Source organism: Ambystoma mexicanum, chromosome 11 (assembly GCF_040938575.1).
Source record: "Ambystoma mexicanum isolate Mex_15411 chromosome 11, UKY_AmexF1_1, whole genome shotgun sequence".
Taxonomy (NCBI): domain Eukaryota; kingdom Metazoa; phylum Chordata; class Amphibia; order Caudata; family Ambystomatidae; genus Ambystoma; species Ambystoma mexicanum.
In genome coordinates this window covers 474,652,865-474,678,310 of record NC_090934.1, presented here as the reverse complement: position 1 = coordinate 474,678,310, position 25,446 = coordinate 474,652,865, and the positions used below count along the sequence as shown (strand labels likewise).

At 46.2% G+C, this 25,446-nt stretch overlaps 1 protein-coding gene and 1 long non-coding RNA gene across 3 annotated transcripts in view; both read left to right on the top strand.

The window, feature by feature from the left end:
- Positions 1 to 25,446, top strand: part of EXT2 (exostosin glycosyltransferase 2) — a 1,411,400-nt gene that overhangs the window by 393,715 nt on the left and 992,239 nt on the right. The window lies entirely within an intron of this gene.
- Positions 4,280 to 5,045, top strand: LOC138504731 (uncharacterized). Its single transcript, XR_011279932.1, has 3 exons — positions 4,280 to 4,333; positions 4,417 to 4,542; positions 4,782 to 5,045. It is a non-coding gene; the product is annotated as an uncharacterized lncRNA (long non-coding RNA).

Sequence of the window (25,446 nt, the reverse complement as noted above, 5' to 3'; positions counted from 1 at the left end):
CCTCCTCAAGAAGCCGTCTGCCTATCCTACCTGTGCGGCAAACTATTGCCCAATCTCCATCACCCCTTTTCTGGAAAAACTCTTGTAAAAGCTGGCCATCTCCCAGCTTACTCTCCACACTGAATCTGTTGGTGATCTCCATGACCATCGGTCTGGCTTCAGGGCTGCCAGAGGCATGGAAACTGCTCTTGTGAACACCTTTGAAGATCTGCTCTCTAACCTTGAATCCAGCATTTCTCCTGTCATCATCCTCCTTGATCTTTCCTCTGCTTTCGACACGGTCAACCACTCCATCCTGATCAATTGACTCTGTGAGAACCTGGCCATCACGGATCAGGCCCTGACCTCCTTCCTCTTGGACCGCCCCTCCCAGGTCCAACTTGATCCCTTTCTCTCCACCTGTGGCGTTCCTCAGGGCTCTATCCTCTGACCCTGGTTTTTCAACCTCTACTCGGTCCCTTTGGCCCACCTGATCTCTACCTTCTCCTCATGTGGATCTCCCCTCAGCCTCCTCTCCTCACTCACTCATTCCTGATTGTCTGTCAGCGATTCAGGATTGTTGCATCTGAACCATCTCTGCCTTAATGCCAGTAAGACAAAGATCCTTCTCATTGGGACCCCTGCCCCTGCTTTCCGCTTTCACTCTGGCCGCCTGCCTTGGGCCCTCTTCCTTCGCCTTCCTGCGAGGCAAAAAACCTTGGTGTCATCTTCGACTCCACTCTCTCTCTACTCGCATCTCGTACTTCACCAAGAAGTCCCACTTTCGCACAGAAGCTCTAGGCTGGACTATTGCAACAGCCTTTTTCTCAGTCTGCCTTCCTCTACTCTCAGCCCTCTTCAACTAATCCATAACAAGACTGTGAGATTTATTCTTGGCCTCAAGCCCAGGGACTGCATCTCTCCAGCCCTAAAAATCTGTCCACTGACTCCTGGTGGTTGCACGGATCAAATTCAAGATCAAGTTCAAGACCCTTTGCATTGTCCACAAGTCTTTCTGGGGCCGGGGCATGCACTACATCCAACACTTTCTTCCAAAATACCTTCCTTCTCGAGTCCTCCCCCAGCTACCTCCAACTCTCTAAGGGTTAGACTCTTCTCCAGGCAGAGAGTGTGGGGTAGATCTCTCTCCTCTGCAGGTGCCTCCGTCTGGAATGGCCTCCTTGCCCCTCTCAAACTTGAGCCAGACCACCTGAAGTTCCGGAAGCAGCTTAAAACATTCCTCTTCTCCTCTGCTTTTCTCTCTCCCTCCCCTGCTGATTTAGCTGTCTGCTGTACCGACTGGTTGCTTGGCTACCCTCAGAGTCTTACTGGGTAACAGGCTATTTCTTGATCAGTCACCCTTGCATTGCCTCCAGGCCTGCCACACACTTAAGGGCTGTAACTCTAACCTAACAGTCCCTTGTTCCCCTTGCACTACCCAGAGCCGCGCTTCACTGGCTGCATTTACTCAGAGCATTGCTGCCCTGTTTTCCCCTCCCTATCCCTTACACTCCCCCACCCCTCTCTTTCCCCTTGCACTTCTCGTTCTCGCACTTGCACAATCTGAATGACACAAGGCCTAGTAAGATCGTTGTCTTGTCCTCCCTCTGTTTTCCCTCTCTTGTCTTGCCCAGAAATACTTGTGTACAGGCACATTATAAATGACTTATATCTCAGATTGACAATGCAAATAGTCTTTATCTTGGCCTGCCAGCCTACTTGGTACAGATACTACAACCATTCATAATTCTGTAAGAACATACATGAGGAAGCACATGGCTTCGGTACTGTGCATCTTGCACTGCTTCCTTGTGTGGGAACATATTCATTTTAAAATCATCTACTTGTTTAGTCTCATGTCCTATGAATATGGACCACTGTTTATTGGTTATTCATACTATTATTCTCCAAACAGAACCCTAAGATCATCCACTGTCATTCCACTGTTTATCACAAAATATAACTGGGTGCAAATTGGTGGCCTGCCTTCCCCCAACGATTGTGAAAATGCATTCTAGCTTCCTTAAGATTACTCTCATTTTACAACCCTGGAGAAAAAACTGAAAACGTTCCTCTTTTCGTATTTTGGACTTGGTTCTCAGGCTATCGTTTGTACCTTTTTGTACCATAGCAAGGGAGAGAACCAATTAAAAGTAACTGACTGAGGCTTCCTGGGGGGATCCAGTGGCTTCAACTGAGAGGACCCAGATCGAGACTTTACTCTTTTGAAACTTGAAAGGGGTTCTGGCTGAATGGCCCCTACGGTCTTCCTCAATGTGGCTCGCTGTTGGGCAAGCAAGCCGGGCTGGGCACAAACAGATGTTGTCTCCGGGCAATCTGCCAAATTAAGGATCACATTTTCATTAGGTTTGCACTAGGTTCCAGAGCTCTGCCTGTAGAGCGGCCCTATGTTTATACCTAGGGCGTATCCGATGTTTGGAAATGTTATCGACTGTTTCAATCTACTCTTCTTGATTCTATTTTCTTCGTCTACTTTTCTTCGGGGGGAGGGGGATGGGTGGAAGCGAAAGGTTGCACAGAACTCTCCTTTACTTATGTGCTGTTTTTCTTATTTCCTTTTCTCTTTCAAGAGGGTTTGAGGGGGAGGGGGAGTACCCTGGGGTTCCACAATGACCGGTACCTTATGTACTAGAAGAACAGCAAACATCATTCTGGGCAAGACCTGGGTCCTTTCGGGGTCTTCGGCTACGGAAGAAAAGATTGCCTTGTCTTGGGGATGGCGGGTAGGCCTATTAGAATTGGATCCCTGAATGTTAAGGGCGAAAATTCACTGCAGGAAAGATCCATGTTATTTCAAACTTTTAAGCAGGTGGGCCTGGTTATTCTTTTTGTCCAGGAAACAAAATTCAAGCAGGGCAATGAATTTAACCTGCAATGCAGAATCATAGGGAGCACAATCTGGGCTTCAGGGTCGGAAAAGAACGGAGGCGTGGGGATTCTGTATCTCTCCTCATTAGGTCTCCAAATATCGCACATTAATGAAGACCCTGCAGGGAGGTCGTTGGTGTTACAGGGTTCGATTGGTCCAGTGCTGATTGTGTTGTGTTCAGTATATGCAGAGAAGAGAGTGGGCACCACCATGTATTCAAAAATGTTCAGAATATTCAAGTAAAAATCAAATGTTTCAAAAAAGAATATGCATCCAATTGAAAAGGAGCTGGCTGTGACAAGTCTGGAGACACCCGGACTTATAATTGCAACACACGCTGGAGACCAAGTAATAATACTGGGTCACACAACCGCTCTCATATGGGGCCCAAGATGGGCACGTATTTATATCTGATTCACGACAATATGTTCAAGTATCCATAATATACCATACTTCTTAGAGAAAGGAAGATGAGTCTTTCTGATTCATATCAAAAATGATTTATCCATAGTAGTTCAAACAAAAAGCTATCACTAATAATCCTTAGTGAGGAAGCAATTGCCACAATCCACATGTATTAGACTAAAAAAGCCAATGCATTTCGGAAATTATTTCCTTCATCAGGGCGAGTCTAATTATATAAGTCCAGCAAGCAAGTATATAACATAACAAATGCAAGTATGTGACATAAATTCATATAATGGTGACAATTGAAACGAAACATACATTGACAAAAATGAAAGGAAACATACCAATCAGTAGATGTTTCATCATGGGTAAATATCAATAGCAAAAAAGAAAAAGGAAAAAGGAAAATGCCGTAAGTGGTTTATAAGGTAAATAAATGAAACCAAAGAATATTAGGTGTGGATTTACCTCATTGGTGTGGTCAGTGGTAAAAAACAGAACGTCCTGCGTTCAAGCCCACTCAGCAGTGGGTTGTAAATGACATTATGCACAAAGGCATGGAGAAAATCCACTTGTGCTTACAAGGAAACCAATCTGTGGATCATAAAAGATCCAATTAGATACTGTGGTTCACACTCATACTTGGTCAAAGAGAAGGATTGTAATCAGATTCTTACCTTGTAATACACAGAGAGAAACGATCCTCCACTGTGCAGCTGCAGGGCAATGACTCAGACTGCATTGTGAAGCCGTTGTCTAGGCCTAGACTCATGCCCACTCAGCAGTGGGTTGTAAATGACATTATGCACAAAGGCATGGAGAAAATCCACTCGTGCTTACAAGGAAACCAATCTGTGGATCATAAAAGATCCAATTAGATACTGTGGTTCACACTCATACTTGGTCAAAGAGAAGGATTGTAATCAGATTCTTACCTTGTAATACACAGAGAGAAACGATCCTCCACTGTGCAGCTGCACACGGCTTCACACTGCAGTCTGAGTCATTGCCCTGCAGCTGCACAGTGGAGGATCGTTTCTCTCTGTGTATTACAAGGTAAGAATCTGATTACAATCCTTCTCTTTGACCAAGTATGAGTGTGAACCACAGTATCTAATTGGATCTTTTATGATCCACAGATTGGTTTCCTTGTAAGCACGAGTGGATTTTCTCCATGCCTTTGTGCATAATGTCATTTACAACCCACTGCTGAGTGGGCATGAACGCAGGACGTTCTGTTTTTTACCACTGACCACACCAATGAGGTAAATCCACACCTAATATTCTTTGGTTTCATTTATTTACCTTATAAACCACTTACGGCATTTTTCTTTTTTCTTTTTTGCTATTGATATTTACCCATGATGAAACATCTACTTATTAGTATGTTTCCTTTCATTTTTTTCAATGTATGTTTCGTTTGAATTGTCACCATTATATGAATTTATGTCACATACTTGCATTTGTTATGTTATATACTTGCTTGCTGGACTTATATAATTAGACTCGCCCTGATGAAGGAAATAATTTCCGAAATGCATTGGCTTTTTTAGTCTAATACATGTGGATTGTGGCAACTGCTTCCTCACTAAGGATTATTAGTGATAGCTTTTTGTTTGAACTACTATGGATAAATCATTTTTGATATGAATCAGAAAGACTCATCTTCCTTTCTCTAAGAAGTATGGTATATTATGGATACTTGAACATATTGTCGTGAATCAGATATAAATACGTGCCCATCTTGGGCCCCATATGAGAGCGGTTGTGTGACCCAGTATTATTACTTGGTCTCCAGCGTGTGTTCAGTATATGCCCTTAATGTCCAACAGTTGTCATTTACACGAGAGCTATTTGCAACCCTGGAAGGTCAGCGAACCGGCCCGTTGATTTGTGGAGGAGATTTTAATCAGGTCGTGGACCCGGCCTGTGACTGGAAATCATACAGAGTGGGAGCCCTCCCTCCTCCAGTCAATGATGCTTTTAAATACCTAATGGCTAGTCACCACCCAATAGATACCTAGAGGTCCATACACCCACATAACAGAGTATACGTTCTTCTCTCCCCCGCACCAAACATATTCCAGGATAGATTACATCTTGCTGGAAAGCAGGTTGGATTATCTGATGAGAGGGTCCTCGTGTGAGGTGGTGGGCTGGTCAGACCATGATATGGTCACCTTTTACCTAGACCTGGGTCGAAGCATGCCGGCCGGTAGGCGATGGATATGCAACGACGCACTGTTCAAGGACCCCCTTTTTAGAGAGTCGCTAGACACTGAGATCAGGGACTTTTTTTTAAGAGAAACCATGTGGGGGAGGTCTCCCTCCGGACAGTGTGGGAAACAGCGAAAGTGACAATAAGGGGCCTCATTATTTAGCAGGGATCATCGGTAAAGAGGCTGAAACTCCTGAAGGAGTGGCAAGTGAAGGGAGCTATAGAGGCTAAGGAACGAGCATTGAGTGGAAAGGAGGGAGGGACGGAGGAATCCAGTGCGCAGATTCGGGCACTGAGGCTAGAGCTTAAAGAAATATGGAAGGAGACAGCACTATCCCATTTGAGGTTAGTAAAGCAAATATTTTTTGAAAAGGGAGATAAATCCCATACGCTGTTGGCAGCCAAACTCAGGAAAGAGAAGGCAGAGACCAGTTCCCATGATAAAATCAACCGCCAATGAGCATTTCGTTAACCCAGTAGATATAACAGCTCGCTTTGTCCAGTATTATGAGCAGCTGTACACTGCTGAGGCATGTCTCCCCGTGGAAAGTCCAGACCCATATTTGGCTAATATATCCTTCCCTGCGCTGTCCGAGACAGACAGAGAACAATTAAACTGCCCAATTAGTGCAGAGGAAGTGAAGTCAGCAATTTCTAAGCTAAGAGCTGGCTCCGCCCCGGGATCGGATGGGTTCACGTCTGCATTTTACAAATGATTCAGCGGGGTACTGATCCCATTCTTAACGCTCCTCTTTAATGACATTCTAGCGACAGGGGAGGCCCCGCCGACATTTACAGAGGCCAGAATTATCTTAATTCTGAAGGAGGGTAAGGTGAAAATGGAATGCAGCTCTTATAGGCCAATTTCATTGTTAAATGTAGACGCGTAGATCTATGCGAGCATTTTGGCGACTAGGCTGCGTACGGTTCTCCCGCAGCTAGTTCACAATGACCAGGCTGGGTACATTACTGAAAGGCAAGGGGCAGAAATGTTTGTAAGACATTGGATTTAATGGCTTCGATATCAGATGGAGGATGTGGAGCCGGTGCTGATCTCAGCCGCTGCCGAGAAGGCGTTTGACAGGGTTGAGTGGGGCTTTATGGGTCATGTCTTAGTTAAAGCGGGCTTGGGCACAGGCTGGATAAGAGGCGCGTGAGCGCTGTACCGAAACACCTGTGCCAAAGTAGTAGTAAATGGGGTTGCTTCCGCCCAATTCAACCTCACTAGGGGGACGAGGCAAGGTTGTCCTCTCTCCCCTCTCCTTTATGTTTTAGTTATGGAACCCGTGGCTCAGATGGTCAGAGGTGACGGGGCAATTAAGGGCTTCACCAGGCGGAGTGGCGAATATAAGTTGGCGTTATTTGCTGATGATGTGCTGGCTTACGTCACCCACCCAGCGCAATCGATCCCAGTGCTGTTGCAGGAGCTTGAGGAGTACGGCAGGAGAACGGGGTTTCATATAAATCAAACTTAAACAGTGGTCCTCCCACTCGGAGCGGACACTCCCCGGGGAGAAATGCCCCCTCACTCTTGGGGATTGCAGATGGAGCAGTCAGGCCTTCGATACCTGGGGATCACGATTACAAAGAGTTTTAGTGGCCTATACCAAGCTAACTATAAGCCGCTGTGGTCTGCTATCAGACGGGATTGACATATGGAAGAGGCTGAACCTGTTATGGGCTGGCAGGCTGATGGCGATTAAGATGAATGTTCTGCCACGCCTTATTTTCTTGTTTCAGTCCCTTCCCATAGTCTTACCAAAGGAGTTCCTGCCCACGGCTAAAAAAGCGTTGTTGGCCTTTCTCTGGGAAGGCAAAAGACCTAGGATAGGGTACAAAACTCTTATTCTTCCAAAGGAGAGGGCCGGGAGTCTGGCCTATCTGGACATTGCTGCTTATTATGTAGCAGCCCAGTTACGGGTCTTGGTGCACCACCTGAGAGAGTCGAGATCAAAGCAGTGGGTGGACTTGGAAAACTGCCTTTTCGCTCCCGCGTCATTGGGAGAGTGGCTTTGGGTACCAAGGAAGGCTATTCCGTGTCGGGTTAGGCAGCACCCAGTCTAGGCAGCCCTTTGGGATATATGGCATGAGAAAAATCAGGAAATGTTGGGAGACACAACCAGGCCGTCACCTCTCAGCTGTATTTGGGTCCACCCAATTAGGGATGCAATCTGGGAGCCGCTTCGGTTCCAGCCCCAATATGAGCAGGGCCTAGTAAGGGTGGGTCAGATGTGAAGGGGGCGGGCAGTTTCTGACCAGGGAAAAGCTAGAGGAAGCTCAGGAGTGCCTCCGGATCCACCCACTATCGTATTTACAGTTAAAAGGGGTTCTGACAGACAAGAGATGGAGAGATCAATTACAACGTGCCCTTACTGCTTTTGAGCAAGTCCTGAACACTCAACTAGGTTCTAAAGGCCGTATATCCGGTATATATAATGCTTTCATTGATAGAGGACACCTCCCCGCCCCAAGCGTTAAGGCAAAATGGGATGCAGAATTAGGGTTGGAGGATGATCAACGGGGGTGGGACGCCATATACAGAGCAGTGTGGAAATCCTCCATCGCGGTGCAATACAAGATACACAACTGCAGGATCTTGATGCAATGGCACCTTACTCCCCTGCGACTCTCTAAAATGTATAGGGGTCTCCCTCCCCGGTGCTGGAAAGGGTGTCAACAATTGGGGTGATATTGGCATCAGTGGTGGGGGGATGCATGCCCTCGACTGCAGCTGTTTTGGAAATAAATCTTGGGGTGGATATATTGGATGGAAGGCATCAAAAGAGTGTTACACCCGTTACTGGTCCTCTTCGGGGTGGAGCGAACAGGAGATGAATATACCCTTCTCCTGCACTTACCCAGAAATCTACGATAGAATGGAAGTCCCCTACTCCCCCGACACAATCGGCTTGGTTGCACAAAGCAAAGGAAATATATGAAATGGAAAGTTTAACGGCCCAGCTGATGGAGACGCATACTCATATTGATCAGCAATGGCTCTCTTTTTTTGCAATACTATAGAGAGAAACAGACAAGCTAGGGAGGTACCTACAACCTGAAAACACGAGCCAGAATAGAGCGCCCTCCCTCCCTCCCGCATAATTGCTTCTAGTGCCTGCGAAATGCTCCTCTGCCAGGACTAAAAGGGATCCCCGCAAATGGACTTCAGGTTCTCAGCTGCAAGAAGTAATGAATGAAGGGTGTAGATCATCTACAGTACCAGTCTCTCAGTAGCGGTCAGAATCCCAGGGGGATGGGAGGTGGGGGGGGGGGTGTCTCAGTAGCGGTCAGAATCCCAGGGGGATGGGAGGGGGGGTTGAGGAGGGGCTTTGTTCAGACACTCTAGCTGCGTTACCACTGTAACTTTTCTTCCTACTTTCAATTTCTGTCCTTCCCTCGTCGAACACTGCGGCTAAGAAAGTTCGAATGTTCTCAGTGTTCATTAGGCGGACGTTATAATGTTCGAGGCTGTGGCATGTGATGAGCACATCAAGTACAAATCTCAAATTGGGAAACGGGAAGGAGGGCGGGAGGAGGGGTGTTTCAGTTTTTCCTTGTGGGTTGGGAGGCAGGAGGGGGAAAAAACAGAAAACCTAAATGGTGAATGTCTGTTTGATGTATTGAGTTTGTTGTTACATTGCGATTTTACCAATAAAAATATATTTTAAAGAAAAACTTACTAACTGACCTAGTCGGATATTTGACCAGTTAACATTGACGTTCCAGTTGTGACGTTTGTGTGCTGCAGAAAAAAACATGCCTACCATATCCTAAACAAATGCACTGACCCCTGGCCTCATTAAAGTTATGCTTCACTAGCCAAACCTGTTTGGAATATTGCCAAAACTTTTTTTTTTTTAAATGTATGGTTGTGCATTTGTGGGCAGAGCTAATCCTTGAACCTCTTGTGTGTATATTTAGGGTGCTCCTGAGCTTTACGAGCGATGCGCATGCTCAAATTTTGAACATTACTTTGAAGCTACTTGAGGGATAGAATATCCTTCAAGGCCCTTAAGGCTCGACTAGAGTACTCTTGTTGTTCCAAATGGTAAATCTCTGTCTCCCTGCTGTAGAATGTTGCTCTAACCTCTTTTGTCTTCCTTCTGGTGGAAATCAATGGAACTTCTGTTCTTGCTGCCTTTTCGTGCCGTCTGAGTTTTCCTGGAATTGTGGTAAACGCCAGAAATACAGTGAGAGTCTCTGATGCCAGAGAATCCAAAAATGTGTGATTGTGCTGCTAAAATCTTTATTCTTTGGCGGACATCATTGCTCGAGCTCCTGCTCCCCATTGTGGGACTGTCCCTAATACCTTTCTGTGTGCCCTTTTGTCTTCACTCGAGCATCATGTTAGTCAGTATTGTGCTTCCTGCATGCTGCTGCATTCATGACCAGCTCTCTATGGGTCACTTGAGGGGTCAATGAATGCCACCCGCAGTGTTTCCTCCACAGAGCCAACTCCCGGGGCTCTGCAGCAGGAACTGACAATGCGACGGAAACTAAAACATGTCGTCAAAACTAACCTCTGCACCCATGACTCCTGGGTTTTTTCACCTTCTCCTTCAACTGAGTCAATCTTCCTGGGCCCTTCGGACGACTAATCTACCCATGGTGTTACTCTCTAGAGTTGTGGGGCTTTGTACGCAGTCCTACTTCAAACCCCCATGACTGCAGCTGTTTCTTTATTGAGCTTCTGCTCCTCTTCTGTGACAATCCATCTTCGCGTGTCCTGTCCTTGAACCTGGGCGTGGAAAAATAGGATAGCTCAGGGGCAACGCGTTTGTCTTGGAAGCAAGACAACGCAGCGCAACACAGGTTTGAATCCCGACCCCACGCTTAGAAGCCACTCGCTGGTATTAAACTTGTTACAAATGAACAATAAAAAAAATAAAAAAAATCTCTTCTGGTCGGGTCTTTAAGACTCTCCAGTCTTATGGTTGTCGCTCATTTAATGTGGGTGACCCGCCTCAGATGATGCTTGCCTACCTTTTACCGTACTCATGATCTGACTTGCAGACTTTGTCCCATTGAACTTTGTGGGAAAACATTTACAAACTATCCAAACTCGTCTTAAGTACTAAAGTACTTCTCATCTAAAATGTGCTTAATCTGCTTAGATGGGGGTTTAACATTATCTAGGGCATTGTTTGGATTTCTCTCACTGGCTGTTGATTTTTTAAATAACTTGTTATGCATATTTCTATACTAGTAATATTGTGTACTTTTAGTTTGGAGTGTATTTGTCTCTTTTATGCACTTAAGAATTTAGAAACATTATAAATAAAACAGTCAAGTATCACCTCTTAAGTGTCAAGGGCGAGGTATCTCGTCCTTGGGATTACCTCCCTGTTGCCAAGGACGAGCTACCTCATCCTTGGCACGTAAGGGGTTAATAAAACAGAAAACGTTAGAAAGCATTGAATGGAGAAATACCAAAATCACCAAAACGGGCCTTGGCACTGGAGAGGGGCGGAGGGACCCATGGCAGTTAAAAGGTAAACTTTCTGGGAATGTGTCTTAACACATTACTTTTTACTAAAACAGTGGTCTGCAAACTAAAGGGGGATGTGGCGGATCTCCAGGGGAAGTGCAGTGCTTTTTCAAATTGAAGGACGTTCTTGCTTTAATAGCATTTGGTGTGTATGGCCACACTACTTTTGCTCAAATGGCACTCTGCATAAGCATTTTTTGGAAACCTTGGTACAAGTTTTATTTCAGTAAGTGTGCTGTGTAGACGTAACTTAATAGTGATCGCATCCCAATTGTGGCTAATTTTGAAACTCCCCGTAATTTGATAGTGGGGTCCCGTTCCATTTATACTTTCATGTACAAGGGTCCCCATGGCCAAATCCTCCTCATTTGCAAATGGGCAGGGCAAAAAAGTGGTGTACACGCTTGTACGCTGCCAAGTTGCACTCTACCATACAAATTAAGAAAACGGCGCATGTATGCATGGCAGGAGGCGTTTACAATGGATTCCTCTGGAGTGTGCCTGCTTTGCCATACAAACACTTGAAAATGAGGTGTGACATTGAAAACCATAGCAACATAAACAAGGCTTTTGCGCATTTCTCTTACATTACGGCTCATTGAGCATGAGCCCCATTGTGTACATCTCCACCTTTCTAATTTCACTCTTCCAAGACTGAAACTAGACTGCTTAGCCACACTATTGCAAGAGACAAGTCTCAAATGTTGGAACACCCTGCCTGCCACTACAGGTTGCTTTTTTCTCAAGAGGAAGCTTGAGCAATCTCCCACTACCACTGTGAGAGTCAACACTAACGTAAAGGGGAACCATTCATGTACTATGACGAATATGGACAATTCGTCCCTTCCCCACAGGGGAGCCACCCCCTTTGAGGCTAGGGATGTCGGCCCTCCCTAGGGGTCTTGGCAAGTGGGACTTTACTGGGAGTGCCTCCTCTCATGGGGACGTGGACTCCCATTCCAATAAGGAATTCCTAGTCCAAAATACACTTTCTGAAAATATGGATGTTGGAAAGACTTTGATGTCTCCTGCTATTACTGTAACCAACAAAGGCCCTCTTTCACTCTATTGGCTTCAGATAATGCCGAACAGCATCTGAAGGCCATAATTAAAGAAGACAAAGTTCTTGTTGTTCTGATGGCGTGCTTAGGAGCAGTGCAGACTGCGAATGGAGGAGAGACTCCTGTGGAGGGAGGAGAATCATTGCTATGCAGAGACGCGCCTCTGCAGTGTCGACGTCCTGGTGGGTGAGGGGGGCGGGTGTTGGGTAAGATTTTCATATCAATGTTAAATCTTCCTGACCTGTGTCAACCCCAGAATATTTTGCTTTAACTAGGTAACCTTGTCCCTAGGTGAAGGGGAAACCTTTTCCTCTCTCGCCTAGTCTTTTTCTCTTTTTATGGGTTACCTTTTTATGTCCCTCCATATTTTATGATGGAAGTTATAGTTTCCTTCAACTTTTGGGTTTGGGCTGCATTGCCCCTATGGGCTCCCAAGTAAGGAGGGATTTTCATTCCCTTTACATTTTATATAGTGAGCCAGCACACCCCACCTTATGTGCAGTACTAGGGGGATACAATGTATCCCCTTTCTTTCTTACCTGGTAACATTTTGTTACAATTGCAAGTTTTACATGAATGGCTGGTGGCAGTGGTTTTACCTTTATGACTTTTAGTCTTTATTACTCGCAGGCTGTTAATTCAGCCTCAGTAGTGCACAGAAGGAGTACCATTTTTCTCAAATGGTGTGCTCCTTCTTTTGTTGTCATTTCCAGTGTGCTTGCTGTTTCTGAGGGCTTCCCCTGCCATTCTAGGCAGGAACAACCTTGGTGGCTATTTTGTCTTCGGCAGGAATCCTGTGGATTCCCCGCCCAGGTTCCAGAGTGTCTGGAAAGGCAGGAAGCGAGGGTGGAGTCAAACTCTGCAGCCCTTTATCTTCTACCTTGCCTGAAAGGGAACAACTCCCAGTGGGGGGCTGGCCGTCCTGATTGGACAGCCAGACCACCCCTTTCTGTAAAATGTGGGAAGAGAATGCAGAGGTTGTACTGTAGTTCCTGTTAAAAACTCAGAACCTGGAGGCTGCTGACAAGTCAACCACTGGAGCTGAAACCAAAGAGGAAGTTGAAGAAACGAAGGTGGTAGCAATTTCCAGAGACTGTAGGCCTGCTGTGTAAATAGAGCCTTCTGTTACCCTTCCTTCCAAGCTACCTGGGACTCCAAAAACGACAGCCCTGACCTAGAGTTTGGTGAGATCGACTAGACTCACAAAGACCTGCATTCTGCGCCATCCCATGTCATGCTGCCACCTTGCGTACTGCAATACTCCAATATCCTGAGACCTCAAGCCATTGTGCGATGCAGAGTCTTCTGAATTCCGGATTGAGGTGAAACTTTGGTGGCATCCTGCTGGAGCTCCAGAGATACGATTTGAGTCCTAGAAGTCCCCTCATCAGAGAGCTGGACGTTGCAAACAACGAGAATCCGATTGACGATATTCAGTCTTCTTCTGGCCACTGAAAAGGGTGCCAAAACCACAGAGCCGCATCCAGCCACAAAGAAACTCTTGCCTCGAGCCTTCTCTGTTGATCCTTGCTGAAAATTCCCTTCCAGCGTCCTGTCTTCTGTCTACATGACAAAGGAATCAATCAACTGGGTTTTTGGCTGCAGATCCTGATATCTTCCTGCAGCTTCTTCGCTGGTGAAGTACTATCTTGGCTGGGGTATACACTTACCATAAGCCTGTGTGATTTCTGTAAAGCTGTTGTGTTTTCTGTGATTCGGTGTCCTGTCATCCAGTTCACCCTGGCCCACTGCTGGAGTCCTCCTAGGTTGTCGTCTCAGACGTCCCTGGACCCTAAACAACTTGAAAGTGAGCCACTTATTTGTTTGAACAGTCTTCCACAGGAACTCAGAGGTTTGCCTGCAGCAGAACCCCATCTCAACCTGCCTACAGCTGGCACCTAGACCAATGGGGTCCCTCGTCTGCCTCTGAATTAACTGATGCAATAGAATAGGGAAGGACTGGTAAGAGGGTTGGTTGATTATGTGATTCCTTAACTGAGTGTCAATGCATAGCTTGATATGATATGGCATTCATAACGTGCCTGTACACAAGTGTTTCTAGGCGACTTGCCGGGTCTACTACCATTGAATTACTGTAAAGTAATCTTAAAGTAACTAATGGTTTTACTCCCCACGAATAGGTGTGCCCTATACTAAATGTGTATGATAAGGTCTGATTTATCTAGAAATACTGTTGGTGACTGGCAAGTGAAAGCGGTCTGCAGTCGGGAAAGCTGTGTTTTCTGCATTGCTCCTGACGCTCTCCTGTTTGCTTCTGTTCACTTGGCTACTCCTGCGACGACGACGACTCCTACCGCCGGCTCACCTCTAAAAACACGTGACTGCCGTGAAGCGGTCAGCAAGTGAAAGCGGTCTGCGGTCTGAGAGATGATAAATCTTGGAGCTGATTCTTCCAACTTTTTTCCAAGGCAAAATTGAACTGTGTATCCTTCAAAGAAGGCTCCATTGTTGCCGAACTTTTAACCGATTTAGAGCAGGAGAAATCCTTACTGATAACCGCTGAGCCTCTCCTGAGCAAACCAGTAGCCTCTGGGGCTCCCATAGTTCACGCTTCTGAACATTTTAAAAAAAATCTGCTCTTGGCCCGAATTTAATTACTAATAAAAAAAGAAAATCAGTTTCCAGCATGGAAATTAAAGCGCCTGATCGGTTGAAGAACTTGGAAGAGGCAGACTGTACACACGTGAACGACCTCAATATGATCAATCTGGATGAATCAATGGTCTTTGATACATCTGCTATTCCTCTGGTCTCTGCGCCCTTTCCTACTATGGCAAGTCTATCTATACAACATTCCAACCAAAGTTTGGCTCCTGATTCCCCCTACCCCGTTGGCAAACTTATTAGAGGATAATAATGGGAAACAACCTGCAATTAAGGGTGCCAATTTCAGCCCCCCTTTTGAAAGCGCCTGCCTTAACCATGCGTTGCTAGAGTTGGATGATAGAATCTGGTTGACCTCACCTACGATTTCCGCACTAAACGTGGTACTCATCTCTTTTGTCGAACTCTACGTCAATATTCGTGAAGAGGTGAGGGTCCATAAGAATTACTTTGACGCAATTGCTCGGAAGTTGGACCTAATGGGCAAGCTGTTATGTCCCTTACCGCTTTTGTTGGCGGTCTGGTTTTCTGAAAAGCTGGATGACAACCCTGACCTAATAATCCTGGACGACTCAGTCGAATCAAAAGACCAGAAACTGTTTGCTCCACCATTGCCCATGCCAGCCATGCAGACAGAAGTCCATACATAGAAACCCTGCCAGAAACCAGCAATGTAGATGCCGAACACGGCCCATTGTGCAAAAAGCGTCGGGCTCGAATCGTGAACAAATCACAAACGATTCTAAAAAAAGCACTAAGAAGGAAATCTTCGGGTAAACAAGCTAAAGCTGTATAGTCAATTTCCTCGTTCTTTGAGACACTACAAGGGATTCGGACGCAAATTCCAGAGGAAGTTAATCAGCAATTTGTGACAAAAGAAGCAGAAGGATTACTTTGACGAATTCTACACTTGCGACGTCCTTCAGGAAAGTTTCCTCATCGCTGCTGCCAAAGGTGTTAACTGAAATATCTGCCCTGCAAGCAAATGAAAACATGGCAACAGCACATCCAGTTCCAATTGCCTGCATCCCAGTGGGTGTCCAGACTGAGGCACAAGCAGTTCTTTGCATCAAACCCATGGACGAACAGTCTGCTCTGCAACTAGGAAAAGTCAAACAAGAAAACAATGATACATCTTCCTTCTCCTGTACAACAGCGAATAGCAATGTTGCCAACCTTAATGAACAATGTCAGTGGTCGCCTTGTGCCACTTCTGAAACAGTCGATCTCTGTGCCCTTCCTCCTGATGAGTCGCTAGACTGTCTCAAACTGTGGGGACCTGCACCTCCACTGTCTCTCTTAAGTCTAATGTTGACATGCAATCTCTTCTTGGAAAACTATATTGGCCCCGTATTGACTCAGTGAATAAGCCTCTGTCAACTGCTCTGGCGGCCCCAACCGATATGACCAATGTCGAACCCAGTATCTTGCACGACCTAAAGATGCAGGTCACAAACCTTCAATATGATTCCAACCCTCATTCAGGTGAGTCCACCAGGCTAATACTTCTGACTAACAGCGTCCTACATGGTTTTGCAGGTTGTGATTGTCCTGAGAACGTGACTATGAACGACCTTGCCCTTGTGAATCCTCACTATTCGTGTTGTGATAAACCCTGTTTATAATAGCGACGAATTGAAGTCATTGACGCCCAAAATAATCATCCATGCTCCGCCCTGTTCAAACTATATCACGACACGAAAAAAAAATATGAAGATGCTCTATATGACCTACCCGTCCTTTGGAGATGTGGATATCTGTCTGACTAGAGCCAACGTATTAACAATCTTTGGAGAAATCTCAGCCTTGCGCTCCATTTCCTCTTTGGACATTCAACTAATTCACTTTCCAAATCGCCCACAAACAAGCAAATGCGTCATTTACTTCTTTTCAACTTTAGTAATGGACTTGGTTCTGTCTGAAAGTGCCAAACGTTTGGGCTTTAATATTGAAAAAAGCCATGATCAAATAAAGGTCTTCCATGACTCCAGCAATTTAGTTGCTCTAACCAAATCCTCTGCTAGAACACAGTTTAATGAAGACAGAAAAGAAAGAAGTGATTGATCAGAGGGGATACAGTGGTCGAAATTACTCCAATCTAATCTCAGCCAAGTGGACCAGAAATAGCAGATGACGGATGGCTCATGGCAGAACCAAATACATTTTTAAATCTTAAATGTCACCTGTTATACTGTACAACTGCACGAGAATACGGATGCTTGGGCCTACCTGAAAACGAATACGATAATGTTCTTTCAAGTGACATGGCTAACAGCCTGCCGCCATTTGGATGGCTGTGAACTCGTCTTCCAGTCTGCTACGTCAGTCGAGCTGGGTAGACCATCAGGTGGGCTACTGATAGACATTTGCACTGGGCATGGTGTGATAGTCAAGAAGATAAAAGACTTAAGGTTCGGTAACCTTGCTGCAGAGGCACATTCTGTATAGCCATCTGCACCCATACTTTTTGTTAACATTTACTGGCATAAATGGATTGCAATTTTAGACAACCTTTTAATAATTTTACAGAATTGTATCTTAAGTTGGAAAACATGAAATAAGGGTTGTTTTATCCTAGTGGCAGGTGACCTAAATGCCGATAAATATCCTGATAAATGTTTTGATGATGAGATTCGAAGAGTGATTGCCAATGACTGTCCAAAGTCTGCTAAAGCAGCTGCTGAATTGAATTGGGCAATTACTATGAGGGGGTTAGACCTCCATGTGGTCAATAGACACGACCAAGCGACAGGTAACAGGTTACCTACATGGCGTAGAAGGCTAAGCCATTCAACCTTAGATAATATTTGTTAACCGCCTGTTAATTGATGCTTGTTCAGATTTTACTGTTTTGGAAAACATCTGGAGTGACCATAACATGGTAATGTCTAAATTTGAGGTGACACATGCTAAGGTTTTTAAACATGGGGCCTCATTATAATTGTGCCGGTCCGGTAACAACGGTGCCGGTAAGCTTACTGGCACCATTGTTTCTGGACTGGGACACTACGAGTCTGCGGGCAGGTGCCGTCCCGCCCGCCACATTCACACCTGGCGGGCGGTTTGGCACCTACTCGCAGACTTACACAGAAGCACCGGCACTGTTAAACACGATGCCGGTGCTTCCGTCCTCCCCATTCCCATTGAGTCCTATGTGACTCAAATGGGAATGGGCATTTACATTTTCCGGCGTCTGACTTCACGGACCTCCGTGTGTAATTTCCCAGTGATTCCGTGAAGTCAAGTGCTGGAAAAATTTGCAAGTCTGGTGGCAGCCTGCCATTTTACCAGCACGGCAACTGCCAGACTTGGAATGAGGCCCACGGTCCATTAAATGAATAGAGGCAATAGACTGAGATGGAACAATAAGACCTCCACACATCTAAATAATGATCTATCGATGCTGCTGCAGAATTCCACATTCGAAAGAAAATTGGCTTACTTTATAAGTATATACTATATGAACTTGATTGGATAAAGACAATGGATGCCTTACACAGCTTTGCTTCACTATCCCATCTGTCTCACGAATATAAGCCTAGAGGCCTGGTAGCGCCTTGCCTTATGATCTTTTCTAATAGACACCACTGCTCCATGATCCTATACCTTCGATGGAATTTACTCCACACGAAGGAGATCCTATTAAGGAGGGGCCGCATTGGTGTTGCCGGAACTGCCTGCAAGCATTGCAATGATAAAGAGGTTATAGAAAACGCTAAACATTTGTTCATGGACTGTCCCACATTACATTTTGAAAGGATGGTTGATTGAAACAAATTAATCGGTGTAGGTCATAACTGTGTCCTGTAGAACAGTGGAAAAAAGGCTTTACCAAACCTCGACAGCTGAAGGGGGTAGCGGTTGCATCATTTGTCAAATCATGGAAAATAGCAACCCATAAAGAATCATTTTAAAAATAATAATTTTCTGGGTGAAATTTTAAAATTATATAAGTATGTTTTAAGCTGTTTCATTTGTGTTTGACCAGTCAACGATGTCACTAATATATGAATGTTTTTCTGTGTAAATGTGTAATTGCGAAATAATTCATTGTATGTATGTCGAGATTATTATTGTCCTGTTTGTAAAGGTTTTTAACAAACCAAACACAAATAAATAATACTATTCGTTTTCTGAATGAGGGCTATGCTTTGGTCTGTGTACTTTAAAGCATAGTGTTGTTTTGTGTTTATATGATCTGTGATGGTACTAATTTCCCCCAGGATTCATCTGGGCCTACTTGTATTTAAATAAACAATGTATTTTTACAATGCGTAGTGTTTGTGTTTCTTTGGACCATATATGTACTAAAATTTCTTTGTACTGATTCTACCACCCTGTCTCCCTCCTAAAATGAGCCTGGATGCTCTTTCTATGCTACCATATATTCAGGCGGTGCAGCCTTATACTAAGAGTGGAGACTAGCACTGTCTTTGTTGAATAGTTTTACTAAGCCCTTAGTTGGACTTCAGAAAAACTGTCCTAACAGGGGGCAGAGCTCTGTCAAGCCGCGGAACCAGCAGTAGCATGGGAGAAGTGAGACCTGCTGGCTGGAGACTGAGAAGTGTGTTCTCTGACCCGAGCAAGCGGCTCTGGTCAGGAGAGGAATGGAGACGGAAAGAAAACAGTCTTCCCTGGTTGCGCGGCCACTAGAGAACAGTGATGGGCCTGGCAACGGACGGCGAAACCACGGATAGTAAAGGAGCCCAGATCCCCAAGCTCCACATGGTAACCACTTCTCCCGAGGAGATGACTAGTGACGGGAATGAATGCTCCTAAAATGAGATCGCCAGTGAGGGCTGCGATTGCCGAAACCATCAACAGTGCGAGAGTTTGAGAAAATGGAATGGGCACATGACCCAGATAAAACAGAGTGAAAGAGATATGAACATTGTATATCAAGCTTAGAGAAGCCACCTACAGTACAAGAGCCCCGAATGGGCACACGCCCTATTTAAACCTAAGTGCAAGGGATATGTGCAATAAGGCTTGCCAAGCCAACCAGGTAACAGGAACTTGTAATACTCGAGTGGGCAGAAGCCCTACATTTATTCAGTTGGACTGCAAACCAATCACTGAGCCAAAGAGTCAGACTACTTTGAGGAGTCCCAGCTTCAAGAAGGTGGAATACAGCGAAGTGTGTTTCAAATAGTCCTGGAGGGATTTGACACTGATAAAAATGTGGAGAAGAGTGCTGTAAGAAGAATTCTTCTTTTCTGAAGAGGGGAAGAGAAAGCAAGACTGAAGATACTTGTGTTTTTAACCAACAGTGAACTTTATCAATATAGCTCAAAGGAACTTTTGAGACGGAGAATAAATCACATATGAGTTGGGCCAGGCAGAAGCCAATCCTGAGGCTATTATCCCTTTTCCCTTTTAGTTATATTTTCTAATGTGAAAGGGTCAGTTAGTTGCTTAGGATTTGAACTCCATACTCTTTATTTTTGGACTTTGACAAGCACCCTTAGTTTTTGTTTTAGAAGTTAGGGAACTTGCCTCATAGGGATGGGGTCAGATAGGCATATTGTTGTAATTTAAATGAACCACATCAAAATGTGACCCATTGTAGTCCTGAATCCTTCTGGTTCACCACAGTACACTACTGATTGTTTTATTGAGGGCTTGACAAGACTATTCTCCTCAGTAATTTTTTTTAGGAAAAAGCTAAAAGTTAAGGGCATATAACAAGAGGTACAGCTTAGGATTCTTTTTATTTTTAAATTTAAAGTTTTTTTGCATTTTACAAACGCAGAAAAGGAAGAGCAATGGTCAAAACTCGGCATTCACCATGGATAAATAAACAAAGATAACCACTGCAGCTCCCCACTCCCCAGGCATAAGCAACTAACACCTCCGGACCCATTGTAAACCCTCAACAAACTGCTTGTGCAATATCTGAGCACCTGAACAATGGAACAGTACCACACAGAAAGCGGCAAGAAAGAACCAACAGGAAGTCAGACAGTAAGCCATAATCTTAGTATCCTCCAAGGAGTGAAGCCCAGCACTGGCACCTAGAACACCTCCCCAGCAGTGGGGAGGGCAGCAATCCGACCCAACTAGACATCCCTTCCAGCCACACTCCACCCTGAACCCCACTACACTAGATCTCAAGGGGGCATGCACCGGGCATAGAACCCCCTCCATTCTGTCTCAATACCCACCACATGTCTGTGGATGGCTGCCGTGATCCTTTACACCACGTAAATCTTCGTAGCCGTGTTGACCCACTCCATTTTCTGGGGTAACTCATGCCTTTTCTTTTTTTTTTTTACTTTCTTTTTATTGACATTTTTACATATAAGGCAGGGTGTGAAGGCAATCCCTGCCAATAATACATCAAACAAACTTAAATGTCAGTATATTTTGATTTTTACTCCCATCCCACCTCCCCCTTCACCCCCCCAACTTTTAAACATACCAAGTTTTGAGACATTACAGGTTATAGATGCTGAGGAAACATTCAATTACCATTTTGATATACATCATGCAGTTTGACATAGTGGGGTCAGGCTGACTCTCAATGGGTTAGAAGCTGCACCGAGTCTCTGGAAACGGTGATGGAGGTTATGAAATAGAAGCATTATAGACACGGATGCCTAGCGGGCATGCCTAGCGGTCATCCGTGAGTAAATTGTGTGCTCCTTTAAAAATAGTGAAATTGCATCTGCGCACAGAGCGCGTTGTTGTGCCTGCTCTCCGCTCCCCTCCCACTTCCTGGTTCTCCTCTCCCTCCCGCCTCCCTGCCCGCCCACCCCCCCTCTGATTGGCTGCCTGGCCACCTCCCTTCTTGGCTACTCGACGCCCGCTCCCCCTGCTCGCTTCTTTGTTCAGCTGAGCCTGGGAGAGCGGTCGCCAGGAGCCCTGAGGGAATTGCAGGCCCTGGAAGCCCTGCCCGACCCTAGCGGGCATCCGTGAGTAAATTGTGTGCTCCTTTAAAAATAGTGAAATTGCATCTGCGCACAGAGCGCGTTGTTATGCCTGCTCTCCTCTCCCCTCCCACTTCCTGGTTCTCCTCTCCCTCCCGCCTCCCTGCCCGCCCACCCCCCCCTCTGATTGGCTGCCTGGCCGCCTCCCTTCTTGGCTACTCGACGCCCGCTCCCCCTGCTCGCTCCTTTGTTCAGCTGAGCCTGGGAGAGCGGTCGCCGGGAGCCCTGAGGGAATTGCAGGCCCTGGAAGCCCTGCCCGACCCTAGCGGGCATCCGTGAGTAAATTGTTTGCTCCTTTAAAAATAGTGAAATTGCAAGAGCGCGTTGTTGTGCCTGCTCTCCCCTCCCCTCCCACTTCCTGGTTCTCCTCTCCCTCCCGCCTCCCTGATCCTCCCTGATGTTCATTTTTACTGTAACCATACGCCCAAACCAAGAGAGGGTAAGGGGAGCCCAACGTTTAAGGTCACTACTAATCTTAGCCAATATCCCCGGAAAGTTGCACTGATAAAGTTGAGACAGATCCCTTGGAACGGTGGTACCCAAATACCTAGTGGATACCCGCTCTATTCTTACTCCCAGTATTTCGGAGTTACTCCCAATATCATAGTCCCCAGGACCCATGGGCATAATGCTAGATTTGGACGTGTTTATCTTAAGCCCCGAGAAGGTACCAAAATAGCTTATGAGCCCGAATAATCGGGGTAAGGAGTCTTGGAGGTTGGTCAGGTAACCCAGGATATCATCCGCGAACAGAGAGAGTTTAAAATCAGTCACCACACCTTATCCCTGTGATTTCTTGGTCAGCTCTGATCGCTATAGCCAGGGGCTCCATTGCCAAGGCATATAGAAGAGGTGATAGGGGATAACCTTGCCGGGTGCCCCTAGAAAGTGCCAGAGGTTCCGAGGTGCCGCCATGAACCAGAACTTTCGCTGAGGGGCCGTTATACAACGCTGAAAACCACCCACAGAAATTATCCCCAGACCCATCTTTCGAAAAACTTTACCCATATAAGGCCACTCGACACGGTCGAAGGCCTTTTCTGAATCTAACGAGAGAAGATAGCCCTCCACCCCTTGCCTTGAAGCCTCATACATGAGATCCAGAGTCTTTCGTATGTTGTCTGATCCCTGACGTCCCAGGACAAAGCCCACCTGATCTCCATGTACCAGGGAAGGGAGGAGTTTTGCCAGTCTGTTTGCTAAAAGTTTGGCCAGGATCTTAACGTCAGTGCTAAGGAGGGATATAGGACGATATGATTGGCACTGTTAAGGGTCTTTCCCCTCTTTGGGGAGCACTACAATCAAAGCGGACATCATCGTGGGAGGGAGGGAGCCCTGTTCCAATGCTGCGTTAAACATCTTGGCCATAAACAGGGCTAGCGTGGACCGATAGGTCTTATAAAACTTAACTGTATACCCATCTTCCCCCGGCGCTGTACCGCTCTTCAAGGAGGATATGGTGTCTATTATTTCTTGTGGGGATATGGGAAGTTCTAATAACTCTGCCTTATCAGGAAGGAGACCCGGGATCGGGAGGGAGTCTAGGAAGCTGTCAATCTCGGCACCGTCCTCCACGTATTCCGAGCAATACAGACGCTCATAGTGACGTCTGAACTGTTCAGTTATCTTACTGTCTCTCACGGTAGATTCCCCTTCCGGGGTGCAAATGGAATTCACCCTTCTACTGTTTCTGAGCTTGCGAAGTTTCCAAGCCAATATCTTATCCGCCTTTTCCCCCTTTTCCACATATTTCTGTTTCAGCAAGGATAGCTTCCTTTCCGCTTGTCCCATCAGGAGGTCAGCTGACTTAGAGCGCAGCCTTTGTAGTTCCTCCCACTGTCCAGGGAACATCTGCGTTTTCAATTACCCAACCGGTTGAATGGCGTCTATCTTTTCCCTCAACAGCTTCTCCTTGTGTCCCCTCTCCCTCTTTTTTCTCGATCCTATTCCAATAAGGATACCCCTAATGGTTGCCTTGAATGCCTCCCAAACCCCCATGACGCTGACTTCTCCATTGTCATTGAAAGAAAAGTAATCCTCAATGGCCACTAAAAGGGATTGGCGTACTTCTTTGTCGTGCAAAAGGAGGTCATTGCACCTCCACTGGGATCCGGGCGCAGGAGCAGGGGGAATACCCATTCTTATCTTGACCACCATGTCGTGGTCCGTCCAAGGGACGATATCCACCCCCGAATCTGTGACCGCTCCTTGAAGCGAGGAGTCAACCAATATATAATCAATACGGGAGAATGCGGCATGTGGCTTAGAATAAAAGGCGAAGTCGGGGTCCCGGCCCTGCTTAGTTGCATGCGTATCACTCAAGCCCATTTCCCCATTAACTTCCTGGAAAGCTTCTGCCAGTTTTTTATGGAGTCGTAAGTCGGGACAGGGATTGGCAGACCTCCTATCCCTCTCGGGGCAAAGAACCATGTTAAAATCCCCACCCACCAGTAAAGTGCCCTCGGAAAATGCCACAATTTTCTCTCTCATCCCCTCCCAGAAGGTATCCTGGGCCTTGTTTGGAGCATATATGCAAACCAGGGTAAACAGCCGGCCCCGCACCTCCCCCTTAACCATAATATACCGTCCTTCCGGATGAGACTTCTGCGCTGTGAGTGTGAAATGGGCCTCGGGAGAAACCAATAGAGCAACTCCACGTTTTTTCGCTTGGAAGGACGCTACAAACACCTGATCGATGATTTTTGCCCTGAGCTTCGGTTCCTTGCCCCGAACCCAGTGGGTTTCTTGAACAAATAGGAAATGCAGCCTGAGCCTCGTAAATTCTTTCACCACCAATGACCTTTTTGTAGGAGAGTTAAGCCCTCGTACATTTAATGACCCCACTGTCAAAAATTGGAGCGGATCATCCATTAAAGCATAGGTAAAAGCACATGGCCCCCTCCATGAGGCACTTAATGTCATCACTCCCGCAATGCTTCCGCACCTTACTGTTGCCCTGAGAACATTCCAGGGTTACAAGGTAGATCAGAAAACGTGGCGTGTCCCAACTAAAACCCCCTTGAACTAACCCCAACATTTCACCCCCTCCTCCCCCCTGAACGCCCGGTTGATTAGCGGCATCATCCTGTCGCTAAGCCAGGCCACCACTGTCCCTCTCCTCCGGGCACATTATCTCTTCAAAAACAACAACTCGAGCCCCACCACACCCTTGACCCAAAAAATATTAAATCAATTACGTCGCACCCCCACTCCCAAGATCGAGTACAAGCTTAATCGGAGAGCACCCGGGGGCTCTTCAAGCGTTAGGTAGTTCCGGGGATGCTGGGGCCACTCTTCTAAACTTCCTGTGGCCCCGGACCTTACACCTTTCCTATGGACCCTTGGTCTCCCTGGAGCCTGTCGGGGTTCGCTCACGGTCCTGCCTGCCGAACTCCATATTCGAAGCATCCAAGAGTTCCCCCGACACCCTGTGAATATCATCCTACGTGACCAGAGCGTATTTGTAGCCCTCAAGTTCGAAGGAAAGTGAGAATGGGTACCCCCACCTATACCGGACCCCCTTGGTCTGAAGCATTTTCGTCAGCGGGGAGCAGAGCCGACGTCTTGCCAGGGTAAAGGCCGAAAGGTCCTGGTATACCGAGATCTGGGCCCCCTCCCAATCCACCGGGCCCTTCTTGCGAGCTAGTTCAAGAATCTTGCTTTTCTCTGCAAAGTTGTGGAATCGTACAAGGATAGACCTGGGGCCTCTGTTGATTGCACCTGGTCTATGGGCTCTATTGATGGTTGGTTCATTAGTATTGGTCCCTTTGAAGAGTAATCCCACCACCGTGTTGACAGCTCTTATAATGTCCATCTGTGTTTCACCATCCTGCTCCGTGAAGCCTAAA